The sequence below is a fragment of the Balaenoptera acutorostrata genome, chromosome 20 (genome assembly GCF_949987535.1).
Source record: "Balaenoptera acutorostrata chromosome 20, mBalAcu1.1, whole genome shotgun sequence".
Classification (NCBI taxonomy): Eukaryota; Metazoa; Chordata; class Mammalia; order Artiodactyla; family Balaenopteridae; genus Balaenoptera; species Balaenoptera acutorostrata.
In genome coordinates, this window is record NC_080083.1 from 53638495 (window position 1) to 53664399 (window position 25905).

Below are 25905 nucleotides of genomic sequence, written 5' to 3' on the forward strand. Positions count from 1 at the left end.
CTGGGGACTTGGCAACGACGCCGATGTTTCTCTGTGCTGCACCTTCCGGGGGGAGCCTGCTGTTCTCTTGTCTTCACTGCCAGAACCGGCCAAGTCCTCCGTCTGGTGGAGCCCCTGGACTGCAGGGGCAATGCTCCAAGAGAGCTTGGGGGACACAGGCAGGCACTAGAATGCCACCACCAGCATCCACCACCAACCCCAAGCTGCTTAGAGCCCACCACTGAAAGCAGACCCTCTTAAAATGCACATGCCCTTGGAGGACCTGCCCCCCGAGCTCCCGGAGTCCCATCATCTGTGCTCCTTCAGCACTCTGCACACGCCTTATGGTTCTGTAATGATGATCCATATGGGCTTTATCACGGTTCCCCCAGCCCTGCTGTGGGCACCCTGAGGGCTGGGACAGAGTCTCATTGTCTCTGAAGCCCCAGGGCCTACACAGGCCAGCACCCAAGGATAGAGTGAGTGAATGAACTGGGGGCAGACCACCACCTGCCCTGGTTTCTCCTGGTCTGGCTTGTAGGGCTGGCTTGCCTCTTGGTGCTGAATTTCATAGACGGATTTCATCACAACCTCAAAATAAAAGACTGTCAACTGAGCCCCAGGTGAGCAATCACTGGGCATGGGCTGAGGCACGAAGATGGAGATGGCAAGATTCTGGCCCATATGCATCTCATACACTCGTGGGGGGCTGGCAGGTGTTTATTCACAGAGGACCGAGGGCCAAGGCGATGAGAGAGGGTGAGGAACACGGCATTTTCAGTAAGTCACCCCCTCACCATCCCTGAAACACACATGCAAAGACTCACTGAAACTCTCCATGGCAGGAAGGGCTGCTGGCCTCCTAGATGCGCAAGACCAGAGGGAGGAGGCCCAGAGGCCTGGGATGCCTGGACCCTTGCAGATGCCCGGGTTGTGGGGGGTGGGGTGTGTGTGGGCAGGAGAATGATGTGAGATTCAGACAATGGATCTAGGCAGGCTCAGTGGATGGGGCCATTGGACTCCAGGGCCAAGAAGCCCTCGGAACAGGACCCCCTGGCTGCGTGTGGACCAGTCACCCTTGTGAGCTGTCTGGACAATCAATTTTAGATGAAAGTTTCTCCCTAGGTTTGATTTTTGTTCTAAAAATGTTCTGGCCACTTGGGTTTTTATCTTTATTCTGGAATTCTCTTAGTTTGGGCTTCCTGTCCTGAATCACATCAGAAATACTCTACCACTTCACGGCATGTTCCCTTCTCTGAAAACACAGTTTACTTCCAGGTAACAGTGCAGGTGCCTGACCCTAGCTTGGCCTTTCCAAAGGTCACAGAGTGCCTTTGCTTTGCCAGAACTGAGGTTTTCCCCCAGGGCAGGTAAAAGGAGAACACTGCTGGTGGTTCCTCTCTCCATGGGGGGGGGGTGCATTTTTGTCTTTGCATCCCATTAAAAATCCCCCCATCCAGGCTTTGTGTAAGTTCAAACCAGCTCTCACAGAGTTGAAATGCTCTGGAGCAGGGCTCTGCAAACTTGTTCTGTCATTGGCCAGGTAGTCAGTATTTTAGGGCCAGACGGTCTCTGTCACAACAACTTAACTTGGCCGTCGGTGTGAAAGCCACCTTAGATAATATGTAAGTGAACGAACGTGACTGTGTTCCAATAACTTGTTTATAAAACAGGTGACGAGCTGGGTTTGGCCCCTAGCCTTGATTTGCTGACCTGTTCTAGAGCTTCCAGGGACGCCCAGGAGCTTTCAGGCCCATCTTCCTCCCTTTGGAGAATGAAAGGCTCTTCTTCCTTTTCTCCCTCCTTCCTCCAGCTCGCTTGGAGCTCCCTTGACGGTAACACCCCAGACGTTCCCCGGCATCACCTCCCGTGACGTGTGTGTAGGTCTAGCCCATCGTCTCCTTTAGAAGGTCCCTCCTCTTGCACAGACTTGTGTCTGCTACCTGGGTCTGCGGCCAGCTGCTTCCACATGACCGCTTCCCGATTACACGGACCACCTCTGCCCTTCAGGACTGGCCAGCTCCTGCATTGGGCACCTCGCCGGTGGCCAGCTGCCCCACCCCCACACTAGGTCCCTGCCTTCTTTGTCTGAATCCCACTCGGCACTCCTGGCCCCCAGTACCCCTCTCTCCTGGGAGCCACAGAACTGGTTCCATGGGTGTTTGAAAAACTTAGGTTCTAAGTGACAACTCTTTTCTCTGAATGCCTCTCTTTCCCTCTTACTGGAAGTCAGACTTTGCTTCTTGACTGTCAGGCCTCAAGCCCACCTGTGAGCCAGGTGATGTACGTGGGGTGGGAGTGGGGAGAGGGGTAAGCCCTTGTTGGGCTTTGCAGCATCTTGTCAAACAAAAAGAAAATGATCTTTTTTCCCCCTAACTTGTTTTTGGAAATAACTGTAGACTCGCAGGAAATTGAAAAATCAGTACACAGAATCCTAGGTACCCTTCACTGGGGTGAGAGTGAGTTTTTGATGGCAAGAGTATCCTTTGGGCACTAAAAGAGGTCTTAAAAGAAACAGTTTGGAGTTGACTCTGAGTGATGTTTTCCTACCCCATATGCACCTGCTCACCATGTTACCTGGGGGCAGTTACTTAGCCCTCCTACCTTCATTCTGCCAGGGAGTTTTTGAGTATCTACCCCGAGGCCCTGAAGCAGGGGCTGGGGGCACAATGGGCAGGGAAAATAAACACCACCCCAGTTACACCAACACCTATGAAGTCGCAGGTGGGAAGGAGAGGCCCTTGGAGAGGCTGTGATGGGGCGGTGTCTGCAGGGCCCCGCTCCCCTGAAACCTCTAGGGGAGAATCTTTCCTGGCCTCTTCTGGTTTCCGGTGGTTGCTAACAGCCCTCAGCGTTTCTCAGCTTGTAGCTGCATCACTCCAGCCTCTGCCTCTATCGTCACATGGCCTTCTCCCTGTCTCTGTGTCCTCTCTCTTCTTGTAAGGACACCCATGATATTGGATCAAATGCCCTACTCCAATTATGACCTCATCTTAACTTACATCTTATTATATCTACAAAGACCCTGTTTTCAAATAAGGTCACATTGAGAGGTACCAGGTGTAGGGGCTTCATCATATATTTTGGGGGGGGACACAATTTGACCCACGGCAAACACTGACCAAGCAGAAAGAGGGAGCGGCCAGGATTCCGTGTTCCACTCTGCTCTGCTGGGACCCCACTGTGCCCTCTCCCTTCTTCTTGGAGCCCCTCCCGGCTTGTTTTAATGAGGTGCTGCCTAACAGCAGACTCGGTGAGAGGCAGTAACAGGCGCACTCTTCTATTATTGTGGCTGCCAGCACTCCAGGACCAACTGGGTTTACAAAAATAAAGTTGTATCATCTGCTGCATGTACCGCATCCCCTAAAACAGGTTATTAAGGGGAAGTGGGGAATATCGGAAGCAGATGGAGGAGTCTTTGATTTGCATAAGGTGCCATTTGCATGGCTCAGAAGCCTCCACGGAGGGAATGATGTATAGAAATACACATACGTAAGCCCTTGGTTGGGAAACAGAGGCACACTGATCAACCACAAAAATAGATGCGCGAGAGACCGGGCTGGAGGGAGGGGGAGGCGGGCGGAGAGGATAACGAGCAGAGCTAGTGCCCAGCACAGAACTCCAGGCACAGCTGCGGGGCGGCCCTCCCTCCAGCTTCTTTTCCAGCACTGTGATTTCAGAACTGGTGGCTTTTATACATGCAACGGCAGGATGGTAGTTCCAAAAGATCTGGCTTTTCTTCTCTCTCCCAGAAGGGCAATTGGTTAAAAAAAAAAAAAAAAGAAAGACAAAAAGAAGAGCATAGTTACCAGCAAGCTGGCTGGATGATCCTGGCAGACAGGAGTTTGTGCGTGCTTTCGGGGTCCCCCAGTGCAGAAGAGGGATAGCCCTGTGCACAGAAACAGCTGAGAGTGAGGGTTCAGAGAGTGGTGATCCCACCAGGAGAGGAGAGGAGAGGAGAGGGGGGGCTCAGGCTGGCGATACTTGACCTTGGGATTGGCCACTGGTGTGGAGGGGCTGGTAGGTGCTCTGTGCGTCTGCCACCTGTGAGGTCCTTCTGTGTCCCGGCCCCTCGCAGTCCTCAGCCTTGCTGGCTGCAGTGCTAAGAGCAGGAGGGGCTGGGCTGGTGTCACACAGTGGTTTTGTTTCGCACCTTCTCAAGTGCCTGGTTCTCTCACCCACACAGGGGTCAGGGGAAGATGGGAAGTGGGTCCCTGGCTGCACAGGGCCCTCTGCAGGCCTGGTTCATCTGCGCCATGATCTTTTTTTTTTTTAAAGTATTTGTTTATTTATTTATATTTATGGCTGTGTTGGGTCTTCGTTTCTGTGCGAGGACTTTCTGTAGTTGCGGCAAGCGGGGGCCACTCTTCATCGCGGTGCGCGGGCCTCTCACTATCGCGGCCTCTCTTGCGCGGCCTCTCTTGTTGCGGAGCACACGCTCCAGACGCGCAGGTTCAGTAATTGTGGCTCACGGGCCCAGCTGCTCCGCGGCTTGTGGGATCTTCCCAGACCAGGGCTCGAACCCGTGTCCCCTGCATTAGCAGGCAGATTCTCAACCACTGCGCCACCAGGGAAGCCCCTGCGCCATGATCTTTTAATTGTATGTACCAGGGTGGCAGAATTGAGAGCCAGTGTCCGTTTCATGTCCAGCCACTGGGACATGGTTTAGCCAGAACAGAACTACCCCCACCTCCCACCCACCTTTGATTTGTCAATTCCAGCGGATTTGTCCTCCGCTCTGACCATTCTGAACTCTGCAGATCAGACGCTTCCTATTTTATGACCTGTTTCAGTAGTGGGGCTGGGGGCCACTCCCACCTAACTCCCTGGGACTTAATACTATGACAAAGGTGACAAAAAATAAGGATGACAGTTAGGGTCACCTCTTCTTTGGGAAGGAAGCCACTTGGCTCAATGCCACAGTCCAGCCATTTCCATCCTGGGTGGGCGACATCCCCAGCATTTTGCCAGTCATCTCAAGAGATTTTGTAAAAATTCTAAATAAATTCTAAATTAAAAAATTCTAAATAAAAATGAGTTTCCATGCCTTTTGGTTTGAAATTTATACACATAGGGTATATACTCAGACAAGAAAAGAGATTTCCATTACAAAACTCCAAGCTTAGAAAAATAGATGGTGATGAGTGATATTACAATATACTTCTCAAAGAATTCCAGCCAGGTGCCTTCAGATGTTGAGATCCTGGCGAGTGTAAAAACTTCAATTTGATTTACACGTGTGTGATTAGAGAGAGCTTCAGAGGTGCAGATAGTTCTCCCCCGTTGGGGTTGGAATGGGGGTAAGAGAGAGCTCTGTCGTTAGAAATGAAACTGAAATTGCCAAGGCATAGCCCCTCTGGAAAGAATAGGAATCATTTTCTTGGAAATGAGGACAGCGGGCTTTCTTCCTTGTTGGGAAACTCACTGGTGAATCCAAGTAATCACAGCAGAGGGGCCTGCTGGGTGGTGTGGAGGTCTTTGCCTTCTGGCTTACCTGGTCTGTGGCAGACTAGAGATTCTTGCCACCTGATGTACCTGTGGTCCTTTAATTTACAGCAGCCTTGTCGACCAGGGGAGGTCTTGCTCCCAGGGGACGTTTGGCATTGTCTGGAGACATCTTTGTTGTCTCAGCTTGGGGGGCAGTGGTGGTGCTCTGGCATCTAGAGGGTGGAGGCCACAGATGCTGCTCAACACCTTACTGTGCCCAGGACAGCCTCACCTGTCAGTGGTGCTGAGGTTGAGAAACCTTGATTTACAGGGGCAACTGGGAAGGTTGGGAGGTGCCGGAGGGCCCTTTCCGTGCTAAAGCCATGAAGACAACATTTTTTAAGCATCATGATGGGCACTTATCCGATGGTGAATTATATGCCAGAATCCTTGTTATCCAGTTATGTGACTGTGTAGGTCCTGAGCACGTGGTGCCTGGAGAGATTTTGTGGGAGGGGTGACTTCTCTGCCTCTCAAGGCATGAGACAAAGCAGGGCTGCTTTTACAATTGCTCCTCCAGCAGAGGCGTTTGCTTCCAGATGCGATGCCCTTGTGCTCGGTCCAGACTCAACACTCTCCCGGGGGCCGGCAGTCTTGGACCCAGCGTTCTGCACATTGTTGGGGGGAGCAGCTTTCATCACTTGAAGCTGACATCCCAGGGAAGGGGGCCTTGCTGCATATTCAAGAACGCTGCTTTGCAATGGAACCCCAGGGCGGACATGCTGGGCAGGAGAGAGAGGCCGTTGTCTTGCTTTTGTTTCTCCTCTTTAAAACCGCTGAAAGGCTGGAACAGAGCTCTGGTGCCTCCACCAAGCTGAGTGGGGGGAGGAGAGGCTGAGTTAGACGCACAGGAAGCCGCTTGCCCACGTTAATGCTGAGACTGTTTGTAAATATTGGTTCTAGGGAACCGGCTCTAACCTGCAGTTTGTCTGCCGGGTGTTGGTAAACCTGCCTGAACATCACTCTCTGCAATACCCTTCTGTCAAACTCATTTTTTATCCAAATGGGGAATGGAGTTATTTTATTAGCTCAGAACTCTCCAGAATCCTGGGCTCCCCTCCCTGGTGGGAGAGTGGAAGTTTCCCATCACAGAATGGGGTCCTGGGGATCATTTAACCCAACTTTGGTTTTAATGGTGGAGAAACTGAGGCCCAGAAGGGAAAATCAATGAGGTGGTCACAAGTGCAGGACTGAAATCCTAGCCTTTCATCTCCCAGGACAATGCCTACTCCCCCTGAGGAGGCAAAACCCCACGACCCCTTAGTGATGTCAACTCATTTTGGTGGCACTGAGGCTGGAAGGGGAGTATGAGATTCAGGACACGGAAACTGTGGGAGGTAAGATATCAGGATGCTGGGTAGCCTGATATTGGCAGCTTTGAAAGGTTTGACTTTGATTAGTTTTGCATTTCATCAAATTGCATTTAATTTGTGTGTTTGCCAGTCTTTCTCTCTCCCGTTGGGCAGACAGCTGTCCCACCCCTGGTTGTACTTCTGGCGTCTGGGCTTGCCCAATGCTCAGAGCTCAGGCTCAGTAACTCCTGTTGAATGAACCAATGGATTCCTTGATCACCTCTCTTTGATCAGCTCATGGGGACACTGAACTTGGAAGAGAGAAACTCATTGACTAGAACTTTGGTCTTTCACTGTGATGTTGTGACTGAATGTTTGTGACCTCCCAATATTCACGTGTTTAAACGAATCCCCAGTGTGATGGTATTAGGAGGTGAGGGCCTTTGGGAAGTGATTAGGTAGTAAGGGTGGAACCCCCATGAATGGGGTTAGTGCCTTGTAAAAGAGACCTCAGAGAGCTCCCTTGCTCCTTCTGCCATATGATGACACAGGAGAAGATGGACATCTATGAACCAGAAAGAGCGCCCTCACCAGACACTGAATCTGCCAGCACCTTCATCTTGGACTTCCAGCCTCCAGAACCGTGAGAAATAAATGTCCGCTGTTTAAGCCACCCAGTCTATGGTATTTTTGTTATAGAAGCCGGAGCTGACTAAGAAGTCATGGAAGCATCAGGGCCTCTGTGAGCACAGGATGATCTTTCTTTCCTCCCAACCCATTTCCAGGCGCCCAAACATGCAGAACCCCAGTGGGGTTTGGTGGTGCCTGGTGACATTTAGACAAGTTTAATTCCTATCATACTGGAAACATTTAAACTTAAAATTGTGGTAAAATACATGTAACATAAAATTTACCATCTTAACCATTTTTATGTGTCCAGGTCAGTGGCGCTAAGAACATTCACGTTGCTGTGCAGCCATCACCACCATCCATCTCTAGAACACGTTTTCCTTTTGCAAAACGGAAACTCTTTGCCCATTCAACACTAACTCCCCATTCCCACTTCCCCAGCTCCTGGCAACCACCATTCTACTTGCTGTCTCTATGAATTTGACTACTCTAGGTATTTCATATAAGTGAAACCATGCAATATTTGTCCTTTTGTGAGTGGCTTATTTAACTCAGCATAATGTCCTCAAGGTCCATCCATGTTGTAGCCTGTGTCAGAATTTCATTCCCTTTTGAAACTGAATAATATTCCATTGTATGGATGGACCACATTTTGTTTATCCATTCATGTATCTATGGACACTTGGGTTGCTTCCATCTTTTGGCGATTTCGAATAATTCTGCTATGAACCTGGGTGTACAAATATCTCCTCAAGATCCCACTTTCGATTCTTTTGGGTACATACCCAGTCATGGAATTGCTGGATAAAACATTTAAACTTTCTATTATAATCTTTTATTTCTGTGTCTGGAAATTGATTAATTCATCATGTGGGAGATACAAGTATTTGAACTTCTGGTTCAAATATTTACTGTGCACTTTCTATAAGTCACTCTTTTGGGGGATGCAGCAATGTGTAAGAGACAGTTCGGCCTCAAGCAGCTCAACGTCTAGTAAGAGAGATGAGACTCAAGCACAGAATGGTGAATGCCAGGGAGGACATTGATAAGGGCTAGGATGTACAGGGGCGAACTGGGAGGGTTTCCTGGGCGAGCTGGCATTTCACATAGCTTCTGAGAGGAGGTGAGATTTGGACACATGAGGATGGGTTTTCAGAGATCCTTCTCAAGAGCAAAAGAGCTTCCACTCAAGAAACTCTTTACATAGTGTATTTTCTCTTTTGGATAAATACTAACATCATGACATTCTCTTCTTTACTGTAGATGAGATTCAACATCCCTGAGGTGAGCTCCATAACCTCCCTGGGGTTAGGGGTGGAGTCTGTGTGTGTGCATGTGTGTGTCCGGACTTTACTTAAAGATGACACTGCCTTAATATGACAGGAGATCTCATAAGGCCCCTGGAAATGGTCGATGAGAGCAGATGGATAAAAGGTAACGTGGCAGGGGAGGGGCGTATCTCAGCTCCTGCTGCTGGAACAAGAATCCCATAGACTCGGTGGCTTAAACAACAAACATTCTATCTCACAGTTCTGGGAAGTCTGAGATCAAGGTGCTGGCAGATTCTGTGTCTCGTAAATGACTCTCTTCCTGGCCTGTAGACTCCTCACCGTGTCCTCAAGTGGCAGAGAAAGAGACCATCTCTCTGGGGTGTTTTCTTTCAAGGGCACTAATCCCATCATGAAGGCTCCACCCTCGTGACTGACTCACCCTGCAAAGGCCCCACCTCCAGATACCGTCTCATTGAATATGGGGGGACACACACATTCAGTCCACGGGGTGGGGGTGGCCCCATGGGGCTCCTGGCCCTGGTGTCAGCAGGAGAGTTTCTGTGTCTGGAGATGGTTGCAGACTTGTAGCTACTGAGGAGTGGTTTCTAAGGAGGAAGAGACGCTTTAGACTCTTGGACCCGGGGCACGGTGATACCTTCAGCGTGGCCTCACTACGCAGGGCCTCTGCAGTCAGAGCAGTTTTCAGGACAGGCGTCAGAGAGCAAAGACACCTGGAGACTGGGAGTCCTGTGGGGTACCCAGTGCCTCCCAAACTCCATTTTCCAGCCTTGGAGGCATGCACACTTTTTAGGAGCGTTTCCAGGTCCTCCCCTCCATTGTGGCCTTAGTTGATCCCTGTCTCCCCCAGTGGCTGAGATTGGCCCCCCAATGGTGGTGGGAGTAATAGGAGGGCTCCCTTCCCAGGTCCTGGAGCAGTAACTTCATCGAAAAACCCGCATGTCTACTTCACCCTGAATGGGAATTTGTCAGGCTATACAGTTAAAGGTTAAACTGTATAGAATTTTCAATGACCTGAAGTAATCCACCTGTTTTTATTAGCAAAAAGGTAAATTGAGAATATATAAATATCAAGTCCCAGTAGGACTGTATAAAAACAATCATTGCTCAAGGCATCCTTTCAGCAGTGGGTTCCACCAGTATGTAATGGATTATAAAATGGATAATGCCCATCGATCCTGTAATCCCATTTCAGGAAGCACGGAGCACAGAAGTTGCTAAAAATGCCCAGTCTTACTTGTGCAAGGATGTTTATATCTGCACTAACAGCGGGAAGAATTTAAACTGTTAATACTGCGTTGCTGTCAAGAATGACAAATTTGCTGATTATATATTTCATAGAAGAATCTATTGAAATAATATCAAATTAAAATCACATCACATAAAACAGATTCCTGACAATTGCGAATGCAGGTCGATGATGGGCGAACTGGGAGCCTTTCTGTTCGTCCAGTGGCTTTTGTCTGAGTTGCTGCCATGGACAAGGCCCTGTGAGACTGGGACACGGGACGGTGAGCCCAGAGGCAGATCCCTGCCCTGAATGGCCTGCTGACTAGCGGTTGGCGGAGTCAGCTAAGTCAACAGCTGGAATTCCAGGGTGAGTGACCAGTGCTCAGCAGGGTGAGGACAGGGGGCTGTGGGCGCCCCTAGGAAAACTCACAACCCTGCCCTGGCGATCATTCCTGGAGGGTGGATGGCTAGGAGAAGGGCGAGTGTGTGTGTATGAGGGCGGGACATGTGGGGTGCACAGATGCCCAGGGTGGGACGAAGGAGAACGCGTAGCATGATGGGGGACCTGCCTGAGGGTTGTGTGACAGAGCGAGAGACGGGCAGTGAGAGGTGGAGATAGAGGCAGGCTGGTCATCCAGACCAGCAGTGGGCACCTGCTGCTTTTGCATTAGTTAGTTTGACTATCTCAAAAGAAAATTTTTTTGATAACAGCTTTAACGATATATATACTCACACACCATACAACACACTCATTTAAAGTGTTCCATTCAATGGTTTGGAGTATATTCAGAGGTGTGCAACCATCACCGCAATCCATTTTAGAACACTTTGTCCCCCCCTAAAAAAAACCCATGCCCTTTAGCTGTCACCTTCCAATCCTCCCCTCCCCCCAGCCCCTGGCAATCACGAATCCACTTTCTGTCTCTACAGATCTGCCTGTTCTGGATTTTTCATGTAAATGGAATCATGTGACTGGCTCCTCTCACTTAACATAATGTTTTTATACGTTATTTTTTAGTTGACACTAAAATCCAATTTGGTACTAAAGTGTTCTTCAGAGAAAAATAATATGAGTCCTTTCTGTCTAGGAAAAGGAATTCAACTTCCTTAAATTGAAAACAAACAAACAAAAAAGTAGCCATGTATTAGACTGAGGGGGTTGGTGGAGAGCACTGTTGAAGATCCAGAGACTGAATTTTCTCCCTTCATTAGTCTCTCAAAACCGGCGCCCCCAGCCTGTGACGTGGGGAGAGGTGGGAGGCACGGTGGGAGGGCCGCTCTGGAGCGCTGTGGCTCAGGTCATGGGAGGTCACGCGTGGAGAAGGGGTGTAGCTTCCTGAGTGAGGAAGCCACACTGCTGCCCTCCTCCCCACCATTCCTACCTTGCACCCGAGCGCTCTGGTCCCTGCGCCCGAGACCCAGCATTGTCTATGGCGTGGCCACCCCGCAGGGCAGGAGGGAGGGTGGATTCCAGAGAAGGGGGTGTCTGGGCATTAATTAAACACAGACCACCACGTACCCCGTTGCCATGGGCTGCGTTTTTTTCTTATTTCCTCCCTGTCACTGTGCCCACCCCCCTTCCCGCCCCCCGCTGGTACCCCCTCCTGTGCTGGACCGGCAAGAGCTTGTTCCAGCGTTTGTGGGCTGCTCACTACCCTTTGCTCATGCCTTTCCTTTATCTAGCCATTTGCTCCTCCTGGTTCCAGGAGGAAGATTCTAACCTTAGCCCATTCCACAGTCCTGGCACCAGAGGTACAGAGAGGGGAAGTTACCTGCTCAGGGCTCACAGATCCCGAATTACGGCCCCACAACTGGAACCCAGCCGCTCTGACCTGCAGTCCTGGAGGCCTTACTGTCACCCCGCCCCCATCCCGGACTCGACGGAGCTGTTTTATCCCCATCCCAGTTTAGGGTACCTGCATGAAAAATAAAGCCCTTATTCTTACATTGTTTTTCCTATTAAGACATTATACTTATTGTAGAAAAATGGAACAATACCAAACATCAGAAAGAAAAGAATTCATCTATTGTCCTGCTACCCCGAAACATAAACGTGGATCTCTCTGTATTTATGCAAATTTTACTGTGCCTGTGCTGTCTCTTTCTCTGTGACCACAGAGTCCTGTTCCTGTTCCTGGTCCTGGTACTTGCTGGCTTTCTTCCTGGTCCTGTACTTCAGGAAGAGCCTCCGGCTTGGCCGTGATGGCGTGAAATGAAAAGCAACATTTTTCCTTAGTCTTTCAATAGTTATTTACCGAGCACCTACTGTGTCCCTGGTGCTGTTCTAGGTGCTGGGGGAAGCAGAGGGATCTGGCTCACCCTGCTGGGAGTTCCGGCCATTGGCAGTGGTGGGCTCATGTTTGTGTGATGAACCAGACCAGGAGCTCCAGGCGCTAACACCCCTCACGTCTTAGGTCCCAGGTCAGGCACTTTCCTGCCTGGTCTCATGGACAGTGGGCTCCACCATCCGTGTTCTCTGCCTGTTGGGTGCCCATGCCTCTACTTCGTCACGTGAGCTGGAGGCAGGGGCTGCTTTAGTCCTTTTACGTTCTGTAATTGCTGCAATTAAATGACGCCGTGAACTGACGTCCACTCGCCCAGAACTCTTTATTATGCTCCAAGTGCTCAAGTGCTCTCAAGGACCCAGGAGGTGGTTTTTTGTTCTTTTTTAAAAAATTTTATTGAAGCATAGTTGATTTACAGTATTGCGTTAGTTTCAGGTGTATGGCATGGTGATTCAGTTATTTTTTTTGCAAATTACTTTTCATTATAGGTTATTACAAGATATTGAATATAATTACCTGTGCTATACAGTAAATCCTGTTGCTTATCTATTTTATGAACAGTAGTTTCTACCTGTTAATCCCATGCTCCTAATTTGTCCCTCCTCCCCTCCCCCTAGGAGGTGGTTGTCAAGCTTCTGGTGCAGGAGGCCAATGAGTTCTGTTTTCGCATGTGGTGTCCCCCAGGGGTCGGGGGCACAGGCTTGGAAGGCCCTGCCCAGCCCAACCATTCCCCAGCTCCGTCACCCTGGACACCCGCATGCCCTTTCTGAGCGTCTTGCAAGCAGAAAAGCGTGTCCTGCCCCAGGCCGGGCTCCAGAACCAGAGCACAGGGCACAACTGTGAGGTCCTTGCTCTTACTGAGCCATGGGTCAGGGCTAGTAATACAGACCTGCAAGGAGAGGAAGGTCCTGGTGCAGAACATCCGCTGTCCACCGAGAACCTCTTGGGGAGGGAAGTCCAGGCAGCTTTTTGGCCTCTCTTAGCCTCCAGTTCCTTCCCCATCTGCTAATGGAGGGAGTCAGACTAGCTGGTCTCCTGGCACCTTCTAGCTCTGGGACCTCAGATCCTGGGCCAGAGGGCTGAGCCCATCTACTCACCCACGTTTTGGGGAATTGGCCCTCTGGGCGCTCTCTGGGACAGCTGCTCCTCGATGTCAGCTGTGCTGTCATCTCAGCCAACTCTTACCTGGGCTCAGTGTCTCCCGAGTGTCAGAGGGAGGCTCTGAGTGTGTGTGTGCGTGCGTGCGTGCACTGAGTTGCTGTGTCGTTTCTTTTTTTAATTAATTAATTAATTAATTAATTTTTGGCTGCGTTGGGTCTTCATTGCTGCGCACGGGCTTTCTCTAGTTGTGGCGAGCGGGGACTACTCCTCCTTGCAGTGCGTGGGCTTCTCATTGCAGTGGCTTCTCTTTGCTGTGGAGCACGGGCTCTAGGTGCGCGGGCTTCAGTAGTTGTGGCACGTGGGCTCAGTAGTTGTGGCTCAGGACCAGCTTTGCTCCTGTGCCACCTGGAAAGCTGTGCAGGGTCCCAAGCTCGGAAGGGCTGGCACTTGATTTAAAGCTCTGCTGTTGCTATCCGAAATGCGAACAAGGGCCTCACATTTTCATTTTGTTCTGAGGCCTGCAACTCATGTGGCCGGTCCTGGTGGGGACCCCCTCCCACACAGAGTGATGCATCAAGTAGAAGCCCCGTCTGGAAGAGGCCCCACCATGCTCTTTCCTGCAGCCTTGGAGGGGAGCCCAACATTAATCCCGCCCTCACACCTGGCCACCCGAGGCTGAGGGGCAGGTGCTGGCCTCTTGGTGCTGTGACGCTGGATGCCTCCCGGCCCAGGTGCCAGGCTGAAGTGGCAGAGGACATTAGTCACTCTCAGGCCTGCGTCCCTTTGCTTTGGGCAGGGCAGAGGGAAGCTGGCTGCTGGGCTGGCGTCTGAGGGGTGCGGAGGGCAATGTGGAGCGTGTGAGTCTGCACCTGGGAGCATGTGCTGGGGTTTTAATTAGCATCCCTGCCTCCTGCCCCCGGGGCCCCAGCATGTGCACTGGGGAGGGCAGCCTGGTTTGCAGTGGCTCCAGGCTGCTCCCTATCTCGGCCCAACACTCTCCTCGTCCCCAGTGCCGACCCTCGGCTGCCAAGCAGAAGACCTTGGCAGCCACTCTGCTCCTTCGCCATCTCTGGCCAGTGGGGACCAGCCTTAGTACCCGCATCTCCCCTTTTCCCCCTCTCACTCATTCAGTCTGCTGACACACTGCCCAGTGAGCCCTTCCCTTGGGGAAGGCGATAAGGATGAAAGCTGGAAGGGGGAAGGCCCTGTCCCAGGGAGGGGACACCGGTCCCAGCCCACTTCCCATGGCCCTACACGACCTTGGACAACTCCCTTAACCCCAGTGTCATTTTCCTCAACTGCACGGGTAGAGTTGGACACGATGATTCCTAATATGCCTTGTGAACCACTACAGCTCAGGGGGCCCTGCGACCACCCCCAGGTCCAGTGATTCACTGGAGGAACTCAGCAAAGCCGTTACACTCCCAAGAGTACAGTCTATCACAGGGAAAGGACACAAATAAAAGTCAGCAGTGGTGAGGACACGGGGAGGGGGAAGGGTAAGCTGGGACGAAGTGAGAGAGTGGCCATATATACACTACCAAATGTGAAATAGATAGCTAGTGGGAAGCAGCCGCATAGCACAGGGAGATGAGCTCGGTGCTTTGTGACCTCCTAGAGGGGTGGGATAGGGAGGGTGGGAGGGAGACACAAAAGGGAGGAGATATGGGGATATATGTATATGTATAGCTGATTCACTTTGTTATAAAGCAGAAACTAACACACCATTGTAAAGCAATTATACTCCAATAAAGATGTTTAAATAAATAAATAAATAAAAGTCAGCAGTGGGAAGAGGCGCCCAGGGCAGCGTCCAGGCGAGACCAGGGGTGAATATCCAGGTTCCTCTCCCAGTGGAGTCGTGTGGACGGCCCTCAATCCTTTCAAAACGATGTTTGACAGTGCTCACCACCTAGGGATGCTCACCTGAGCGTCGGGGTCCAGAGTGTTCACTGGGAGCTGATCACATAGACATCACTGACCACCCACGTGGCTGACCTTTGTCTGTGGCCCCCCAGGAGGTCAAACTGATACAGCACGGCCCCAGGCCCCCTTCCCAAATCACACTGTCAGCATAGTGTGACTATCTGGCTGCCCAAGACCCCCAGGTAAACAAAGACACTTATTAGTCAGGACCTTCCAAGGGCTCAGAGGTGACCTCCCAGGAACCAGAGGCAAGGGCCAAACCTTTTTTGGGGCAAAGCTAACCCTTTACTGCACGGGCCCCAGGATGATTCTGGCAGTGCAGACAGGGGAGGTAAAAGGAAGATGATCCAGGGGAGAGAGGGCCACCCCCATTCTTAGCACAGGGGATGGTGTGCAGGAATGGCAGAGGGGGAAGGAGGAGGGGCTGAGCCCCAGGGGACTGGCCCCTCTGCCCGTTCTCTGAGGGCCTTGCCTCAGGCATATCCTGGGTGACTTGGGCCTGACTCTGGGCTGGGCTGTGAAGTCAGGGCCATTCTTGAATGAGAGGGCTTAGGAGATAGCTGGACGTGCCTTTTCTCACGCATCACCTGGCTCCTCTCTCCTGCCTTGCTTTCCCCTTCTGGCCGTCCCCTGGCACCTGCCTGAGAGCATGGCAGCAGGCCTTGGTTTGGCAAGTGAGCCCTGGGGCAGCAGTGGGGTGTGTGGGCTCCCAGGGGCAGCCCCATCTGCCGAAAGGGCTGTCTGCCCTTCAGGAGAGCAGCAGAGTGGAGGCGGCCTTTGTCTCTTCCTTTTTTATGCTGAGTTCAAAGCTCAGCCTTCCCCCCAATTCCTGAGCTCCCCCGTTTACCTCCTGAGCATCCGTTTTGGCGCCCCCAGGGCTTTAGGGGATCCACCAGCCCCAGGTCTTCTCCCAGCAGTTCCCGAGCTCAGCATCCTGAAGATGATGCCTCTCCTGGGCCAGCCTCCTCCTTCCCGGCGCTTCTGAGCTCTTTGCCCCAGCAGCCCTGGGCCCCCCCCTTCGTTTGGAGGAAATGTTCCACTTATGCCATCTCCACCCCCCACACGATGGGAAAACAATTTTTCGAAATTGTTTCTCTTGAAAGCAGGAAACCAGGAACAGGGCTTACTGGGCCTGGCGCCAGCCACTCGGCATCTCCACGCTCCATACTTCCAGAAGACTTCCCTGCCCACTTGCTCATTTCATCCTCACGTGGTTCTGGGAGGCGGGGCAGGGCAGGCTGCGTCACCCCCAGTTTGTAGATGGGGACACTGAGGCCTGGCTGATTCTTGCAGGGCTCCTTCCTGGGGCTTGTCCTCACAGCCCCAACCTTCTATGTTGAGGAAAATGGTGAGAATCACACAGATTCTCCCTCTGACCCCTAGGCCCAAGCCCCGCTGGCCTTGGGGGATCCTTCTCATGCTTTTCCTCTGTGGGTGTGAGCCTCGCCTCAGGGACCCCTTGAACAAGCCCAGTGAGACTCAGATGCAAACCTCTTTCCAGCACAATGTGACGTGGAGGAAGCGGGTCCTTGGCCTGGCCATCACTCGGACCTCAGCTAGGAACCCCCTCTTTCCCTGGCCTCTCCCTTCTCCCAAACAGCATTACCTCTACATTTTCCAGCTGCTATAATAGATTTTATACAGTCGGTCAGTGCACTTTAGCGAGTGATAGATCACTTTCATTGCTTTGCTTCGTGATTAATTTCCCATAATAGTCCTCTCTAACACCAAGGCGGAAAGAGGAGAGAGAGAAAAAAAACCTACATGATCCACTTTGTGCTTGGAGTATAAATGAATTAGCTTTAATTTCTGTTTAATTGTTTCCATAGCTCAACCTCTGCTGACTTCACAGGATAATTTATTTTGCAGTCTTGGGGAAAAGGAGGAGGGGGCGGGGGACAGAAGCTGTAGCCGAGTGGTCTGCCTGTGGACACTGTTTAATTATACCTGATGGTCTTATCTCCTTGTAATTATTGGAGGTTTGTCGGGCTTCTCTGGTGGCCTCCCGTCCGCACGGAGGATTGATTCCTGGTCAGACCGCAGGCCAGCTGCTTTCAAGAAGTCCAGCCATCTGCAGGGAGTGTGGTGTGGAGTCGAGAACAGCAGAGGGGGTTCCTGAAGTTGCTGGTGGGGAGTCTGGATGCAGGGTAAGGTGTCTTTGGAAGTGGAAATTTCCTGATGTTACAGAAAAGATGACTCCCCGCAGTACAGCAACACAGCGGGTTTTTTCCCCAACCCTCCCTCTCTAGAGCCAGTGAGAGGCCAGGGTGGGCAGGCGGGTTTCCACTGCCCCTCTTCCGAAGCCAGTTGTTAGAGCTGTGTTGACAACAGGTCCTCTCTGCCCAGTAACTGAAGCACTTAGTGAGTGCTTGGCCAGCAGAATGGGGACCCCTCCTGCACCCGCCTCTTTCCCTACAGAGTCCAGCACGCTGCTTTCTCTTTTTTGAGATTTATTGTAGTAAAATACATATGACGTAAAATGTATCATTTTAGCCATTTTTAAGTGTTCACATCAGTGGCATCAAGGACATTCACACTGTTGTGCAACCATCACCACTATCTACTTCCAGAACTTTTTCATCGTCCCCAAGTAAAACTCTGCCCATTAACCAATAACACCCCATTCCCCCTCCCCCAGCCCCTGGTAAACCTCTCTTCTACTTTCTGTCTCTATGGATTTGCCTATTCTAGGGATGTCATACAAGTGGAATCATACAATATTTATCCTTTTGTGTCTGGATTACTTCACTTAGGGTAATGTTTTTAAGGTTCATCCATGTTGTAACGTGTGTCAGTGCTTCACTCCTTTTTAAGGCTAAATAATATTCTATCTTGTGGATGGACCACACTTTGTTTATCCTTTCACGGGTGATGGACATGGTTGTTCTAGTGGGCTTTGGGATGGTCCAGAGTCCATGGCCCCATCTAGATGATCTAAAATTCTCATCCAAGTTACCTGAGCATTCCCCTCCTCCCCGCCATGTCATCTCTGCCAGTCAGAGAAGAAGGTCCCCGGGCCCCCTCTGTAGATGCCCTCCAACTTGGGACTCCAGCAGAGCCTTGAGCTAGCGGTCCCTCTGGCCTGGGCATGAATATTCATGAAGCAGCTCTTCCTGGGCCATCTTCACTTAATCCTCTCAACAGACCCATAAAGAGAGGATGGTACCTCCATTTACAGATGGGGAAAGCAAGGTCAAGGGACATCAAGGGATCTGGTCAAGTCCCTCTGGACGGGTCAGCACCAAGTCCCAAGACCACATCTTCTGGATCCCAAAGCCTGTTGTGTTTCTATTATCCAGCACTGCTCAGTGGCTCCCTCTTACTCCACCCTTACCAGATGGAATCAAGACACCGCAGTGCCTGGAAACTTCTGTCTGTAGCCGTGAAAACTGCTCTGCAATGCCCCATCTCCTCTGCCTCCTTGAGAATCCCCCTGGGGGCATGGTGCTGATGGAGGCCCTGGTTGGGGGGTGGCAGGGGGAAGCCACAGGTCCAGTGGTTCCCAGCGCGACACTATGGTGCATCCAGCCTTGGTCAGGGGTTCACAGTGGTCCTGGGGGCAGGGGAGGGGAGTCCTGGCAAAGGACTGGTCACTCCCAAAACAGGTTACTGCCTTCTGTATTTCAACATCTCTCATCCTTGGCAGAATTACAAGCTTGTGGGGGCAGAAAACCCTAATTTGTACCCAGCTCCTGGCACACAGGAAAAGCCTTAGAAGTGCTGCAGACAGGACCCAGGTGGAAGGGGTGAGTCCTCAGGTGGCGTTCCCTTAGAACAGGAGGGAAGACGGGTGGGGCTCCGTGTTCAGATATCTGTCTGCCCAGCCTCCACGCTTGCAGGAACCTGGAGGGGAGAGTGGCGGCCACCAGAGGGAAAGGCAGGTTTACACTGCACTGAGATGCCTCCCTGAAGTTCAGAGTGAGGATGGTGCATCCCTCAGGAATGATTTCTACTAAATGCCCACCGCAGGCTGCCTGTCTTGCGTGCATGGACACGTCCCCACACCTCACGTTTAACCAGCACTCTCTTCTGCCTCATTCCCACTGCACACTGCCAAGGCCATCTCTCCAGGGGCAACCTCCTGGCCTTGCACTCGGCGGCGCAGGATAGATGCACACAGGGAAAGGGTGAGGGGCCATCCAGGGAAGGCAGGGAGCTGAGGGAGGGGAGGGGGTGCCCGGGGAGGGGCGGCATGGCTGGCAGGTAACTTGTCCCTTCTTACTTTGCATCTTAAACCCTACGGGGATGGGAATGTTTTCGGCAATGGAAGTAGTTCATTTTTCTTCATTTGTTGTGTTGAGCGTTTGTCGTGCCTGGGATACTGGCTGACACGGCAGCAGCTGACACTCCTGGCCGGCCAGAGCTCGCTCTAGCTCTCTCTCTGTTGTCCTGGGGAAATGTTCTTGGCCGTGGGCACATGGAACCGCGGACTCAAGGCTAGTCCTGGTCAAGGGGAGAAGGCCTTGGTTTAAGTCCTCAGTGGAAGCACCTCAGTGGAAGCCGGGTTTCCGGAAGGAAGAGGGTGCAGCTTGGACCTGGCTGGTTCAGGGCACCTGGAGTATGTGTATGGCGGTGCAAAGGTGGCCTCCCGGGCCGTGAAGTGGGGCAGGTGTGGAATCTACCCCTGTGGGGGCTCGTGAGGCGCCCTGCGCACACTGGTGCTAGCAGTGCCCGCACGTGCGATGGTCATCCGTGGGCGACTGCTGAGTGTGTTGTGTGTGCCAGTCCCGAATCTCCCAGGTGCGAGTTTCAGATGCCCGCCTCTGCCGCTCATGTGGTCGGGAGTGCGCGAGTGAGCCTGGCCCCGGGTGCCTGGATGTGGGGACCGAGCGGGGGGAGAGGGCCCCTGCGTGTTGGCTGCGTCCCAACAGCTTCCCTGCTCAGTTCAGGTTGGAGGGGGAAGAGGCATGCCCTCAGCAAGTCTGGATGCCCTTCATGTAGGTCTAGCAACTCCAGGGAGTGGAGGGCCTCTCCCCACTGCCCTTTAGTAAGTAAAAACTCCAGGGACTGTTTGGGAAGGTCTGGCTGGGGTCACAGGTGAACCCGTGGACCAATCACAGTGCCACAAGGATGGGCAGGATGTTTTGGTTGGATAGAGGAAGCAGTGATTCGCCAATCGCAGGGGTGATCTGGTTACTGGACGAAGAGGGGCAGTCAGGGTAGACCCACCCAGAGGTCCACTAGGGTGTGTGCCCAGATAGACACCGAGGGACACACCCACGGGGGGAACCACGCTGGGCACTGGCCCCACGGGAGCTTGTGAGGTGCTGGCACGTGTGCTGTGTCCTTCTAAGAGGCGGGAGCTCCTGTCGTTCCCGTGGGCAGTAGAGGGACTGAAGCCCAGGAAGAGCCCGAGGCCACACAGCTAGCATGTGGCTGCACTGGGCTGTGAACCCAAGCAGCCGGTGCTGTCTCACCGTGAGGACTGGGGTCCAGCTGAGGACCGCGGCCTGGCCACGGTGGCCATGTCCATGGTGATGTGTGCCTGGCAGCAGTCACCTGACAGATAAATTCCCAGCTGAATTCATGGTTCATCTCGGGGTCACCTCTCTCCTTTGCCCCTCCTGCCCCTGTCCCTGTCCCACAGGTCAGACCCGTGACGCCTGTGGGTTCCCTATGCAGGCCTCATCCTCAGAGCCCTCGGGTATTTATCAAGTTGGCATGACCGTCTTCTCTGTGAGACCAAGAGCCTCTTGGGCAGGACTTGGTCCCTCAATGCCTGTGTCCCAGCACCTCACATGGAGACAGGAGGTGGTCTAACCCTGAAAGAATAGGTAACCTGCTGCACTGTGTCAGCCCACCACACACACACACACACACACACACACACACACACACACACACACTCTCACACACACGCACCGTGTGCTATTTCACCTGCATGGGTCTCAGCACATCCACGTACCTGCAAACACCCAGTTCGCCGGGGGTGTCTTCCCCCTCGCCTTTCCTCTCCATCCTTCGGAGGTGCCCCCCCGCCACAGGCTCCTCCATTCCCTCGGCCAGCTGAGCAGGCTTTCTGCTTGACTTGGGCACCCTTGCTGGGATGGCGGCTGTCCTGGCAGGAGCCTCTGCCTGTTAGAGGAGGCCCGAGTGTTACCTGGGGCAGGGGAGGGGAGGGGTGGCCACGGATTCCACGTGGTTTGATGAAGGGGCTGAGTCTCCTGATGTCTGTGGGCCCTGTAGACTTGGCCTTCCTCTGCCTCTCCCCCATGGGGAAGCCACTGCCCCGGGGTCCTCTGCAGCCTGGGGAAGGCAGAGCGAGGCCTGCGCCTCCCCTGGGGCTCCGGTGCTCTGCCTCAAGTCCTGGCTGCCCTCCCTTTTCCCGCACCTGGCCAGCACGGTGACCGCCAAGAGCAAAAAGCTCGGTGACGGGTGCCAGGGAAACGTCCCCACTCTCATCCCTCCATTAATCACCAGCTTCCAGGGCACCGAGGCCCCTGTTTAAGACGCACCGGTGGTTCCGAGGTGAGCGCAGGCACTCCCAACCTCGGCTGTTAATCTCTCCCTCTGAGACAGGCTACCTCGGCCTGTTAATCACTTGCTGTAATTACAGCCCCAACTTTTGCACAGGGAATGTTAATTGATGCGTTGGATGGAGGGGCTGTGCACGCACCACGTCCTTCTCCCGTGGCCCCCAAATGCCAAGGTCACGGGATTTGGCGGGGCTGACAGTGCATAGAAATGAGCGTGTCATTGAGGCTGGGGTGGCTGGCTGCCAGTAGCGGCTGTGCTCCTCACCCCTCCCAGTGTCCTGCATGCTTGCCAGACAGGCAGCGGGTAGGAGGTGGGGCACTGTGGATAGTGAGGGCCGGGGCTCGGCTGGCCCGGGTTGGGAGCCAAGCTCCCAGGAGGCCTGCTGGCCCACCGGTGGTATGGCCACGGACGTCCTGCCTTCAGGGTGAGCTCAGCAACTTTTCTGTGGTCCCTCTGTCCATACCAGGCAATTCTGCTGCTTTGTCCCCCTGTGGGAAACTTGGCTGGCTGACCATCAGGGCCGACTTCTGGCTGTTCTCTGAGCCGTGTGAGGCCATTCATGCCACCCTTTGGGGCCCGGAGGTAATTTTATGGCCTTTGCTGCGATTTACTCCTGTCATGAAGTTTGTTTTTCTCCAATTATAAAAATAATATATGCTTATTAGAAAATACCTGGCAGTACCTCCTTGTTTCAGGCTTTTGTGCCCAACAGTAGGATGGAGGGGATTCTGCTGATTCCCTAGTGCCGGCCCATCCTGACAGTTGGGAAACTGAGGCTCAGAAAGGGGTGGAGTGGCCAGCCCAGAGTCCATGGGTCAGTGGAAGCACAGGCTGGGACCCTGCTTCCCATCAGGAGCCTCCCTGCCCTGCCTGGAGCTCCCAGCCCTGGGCCCTAACCTTGGATTCTGGCTTGAGAGTTCCCAGAGGAGCTGGAGAGATGAATGGAATGATGGAATTATGCAGGCCTGGAGGGGAAGGAAGGGGCAGGCCCCTGGACTCCTGCTGATGACGTGGCAGGGACGATGCCCTGTCAGGCCTCTTGGTGGTCCTAGCTGCTCACAATGCCCTTGGGGACCCGAGGGCAGCTGGGGCAAGGAGCCAGGGTTGCAATGAACAGAAACATTCTCATAATCTGAGCATGGCCTCTTGGGGTCTGCTGGGGGCATGGGGCCAGGCAGAGCAGGTGGTAGGAAGGACAGGAGGGCCCTTCGACCCGGGGGTGTGTTCAGTTTTGTGTCTGTGATGCTGAGGGAAAGTCAAGGACTTGGGCATGCATCGCAGAAGTGGAGGGACACGGGGTGGGGACTGCCACCCAGGGCGCCCCTGCGCTCTGCAGTGGGGCAAGGGGCTGCGCGGCAGCAGGCTGGTGAGGAGGATGGAGCTGGTGGGGAGGATGGGTTGGCAGGGAGGACAGGCCTGGGAGGCCAGGGCAGGGGGGCTCGCCTCAACCCCAGTGGAGTCATTAAAACCCCAGTCAGCTTCAGCAGAGCCAGAGCAGGGAGGCCCTGAGTGCTGCTGTGGGGTGACTGCGAGGAGGGGCAAGGGTGCAGGGAGAGAAAGGAGGGAGCTGAGGAGAATGACAAAAAGGGGGCTGATGGCTGAGGGGCCGTGCAGGGCAGGGTGACGCTCCCGTCCCAAAGGACCCGCAATGGAGAGGCAGCAGAGGAGGTCTGGGTCCAGCACAGGATGCCCCCAAATCCCCGTCAGGGGCCCCAACCCAGGAAAGGGTGTGACAAGCCAGTGACACTGACTTGGTGGTGATGTCCGCTGTCCGCCCCAGCTGGGTGATCACCCCACTGCGGTCCCCTTTTGCCACTCCACACACTCTCATTATTGACACCAGTGGTCAGGCTGTGGGAGCTCTTTCCAGCAAAAATGAGTAAATGACAAATAAAATCCACCACCAACCCAGAAGGCTCCCAGGTTGCTGCGGGAATGTCCCCTTGGGGGTTAATGACGTCTGCCCTCCACAGTGCCCCTGTCTACCGGGTTCTCCCGCATGCTCCCCCTTCTTATCCACACACCCCGCCTTCACTGTAGCCTCTGAGGTCTGCCAGTATCCTTGTTACCAGCCAATTTGAAAGCCTGTCCCATGAAGCTCCAGCCGCGTGGTTTAAATCTGGGTGGGACCTGATCCTTTTCCAAGGTAACTGCAGCCAGGGTTCCTCAGGCCCATCTGAGGTCTTTGATGAGAAGAACTAGAGCAAAGCTGTTTGGTGGGTGTCCTGGTGGGAAAACTCTGGAATTTGAGACTTTCTTGCTTGGTCTCATTGCCATGATGGGATTCCCAGGCCCCCAGTGGGTGGGGCAGGAGCAGGTAGAATCTGCCTTTCAGGGGGATGGGGGGGGGTTTCCTGGCCTGCTCTGTGGGGCTGTGCTGACACCAGGCCTCCCATTTCTCATCTGTAAAGGAAAGAAGATATTCCTCCCCCTTCCCTTTGCGGAGTGGCAGTTAGAGAAGTCTCTGGAACCTTCTAGAAAGATCCTGTTAGCACTGAAGATATTCATGAACGTCTCCTCCAGGGGCTGCAGGATACAGCCAACTTATGAGAAGCAGTGATGATGCTTGCCCCAAGTAGAGGGTCTCGTCTGAACCCCAGACGTGGAGTCAGTGGTGTATTACGGTTCAACATGAGGGGGTCTCTTTGCTGCGTAAGAAGCAGCCATTTAGAGCACACTGTAATCTTGAGTCACGTGTGTGGGTGGTGGAGCCATCAGAGACGTGGGGTGGGGCATTCCCCCTGGGTCTAGGGGGGCAGGGCTTCTGTTTGCCCTGAATCCACTTTGACCACTGGAATGACTGCACAACCAAGGGGTGGCTAGCAGGGCTGTCCCCTCTCTCACCCCAAGGCTGAGATCGGGCCTTTGCCAGCATGCCCACGTGACGTGCGGGTCAGGACTGCCAGGCCACAGCCCCATCCTCCTCAGGCCGGTGCTGCTGGGAGGGGCCCCCGAGGACATCAGAAGGAAGCTGCCACTTCCCCGTCTGGAGGTCCTGTGAGTGGCCGGCAGTGTGGGTGTGTGTCGGAGCTCTGACAACAGCGGGGTTAGAAAGGTCCAGCGCCTGCACCCTCAGCCCGGGTTGTCTGAGGGGCACCTTGAGAGAAGGGGTCTTCCCAGGGTCGGAGGGCAGGGCTGGATCTGATAGGGCCAGCCTGTCTGAAATAAGAACTGAGGGCCTGGAAGTGACAGCGTCTGACTCCAAACGTGGGGTGAGAAGCAGGCAGGGCAGAGAGGTCACCTCCCCAGGCCCCAGGCTGCTCCCCAGTCACTTGCCTCCTCCTGGCTCCACAGAGGTGGGGTTCTGGAGCTGCAGCCCCGCCCTGGCCCCCACCACACGGCCAGGTGCTCAGGACCAGGCTCCTCTGCTCTCCCGCCTCTCAGATTCCACCGAAGGGTGCTGACCATTTTCTGGGGGGACAGGGGGCTTCTTTAACTTCTCAGGCAGCTGCTTGACAGCCAGTGCTGTCCCAGAGCGCCAGTCACAGGCTCAGCCCTTCATTGCAGTGAAGTGATGACGTGGCTAGTGGAGAAGCCTAGAGACTCTAGATGCTCTCCATCCTGGGGCCTTCACGGGGCAGCATCCAGAATGGTCATCACAGGGAACCGTCTCTGTGCTCCTCCACCCTCCCTTCCTCGTCTACTTCTCTGTGACCTAATGCTTTCGTCCTGCCAAGACTTGCTGAGCTGGCAGATGCCACCCCTGCCCCACCCCTACCTTCCCAACCTGTGACAAACAGGACGGAGCCAGGGGCAGGTCCAGCTCAACCCCTCCATCCTCGCCGCCCTCGACATAGCCTTTCTCTCACGGTCCGGGATTCGGTCTTTGTTTACCAGGCTGAGATGCTCTGTGGCTGGGGCAGCGCTGCCGGAACGTGGGGCTGCCTGGGTGCCCGCTTGAGAAGTTTGACAGCACTTGGACCCAAGGATGGGCCAGGACGTGGAGGTCACCCAAGCCAGCTTCCTGCCCAGCGGGCCTCTGCTTCCTAGTGCCCCATGACAGATGGCCACGCAGCAGGTCCTCCAATGTCCCTGTGATTCGTGATTTAGTGATCACGGGAGCCAAGTGACAGCTGAGAGTCCTCAGCCCTTCTCCACGCCCTCAGAAGGGTCCTGCAGTCCAGCTGGGCAGGAAACTGGCATCCTCGGGTCCCTCCTGCCGCTTCCTCCCTCCTGCTTCTGCTCCGCTCTGGGGAGAGGCAGCTTCCA

General features: G+C 53.7%; 1 protein-coding gene across 15 annotated transcripts in view; it reads left to right on the forward strand.

Annotated features, from left to right (window-relative positions):
- Positions 1 to 25905, forward strand: part of RBFOX3 (RNA binding fox-1 homolog 3) — a 449725-nt gene that overhangs the window by 69257 nt on the left and 354563 nt on the right. For 2 of the 15 annotated variants that reach the window (XM_057536052.1, XM_057536051.1), the window contains exon 2: positions 17199 to 17366. The exons of the other annotated variants lie outside the window; for them this stretch is intronic. The gene's annotated coding sequence lies outside the window, so the exon portion shown is untranslated. The remainder of the gene's footprint in view (positions 1 to 17198; positions 17367 to 25905) is intronic. 15 annotated transcript variants of the gene reach the window in all.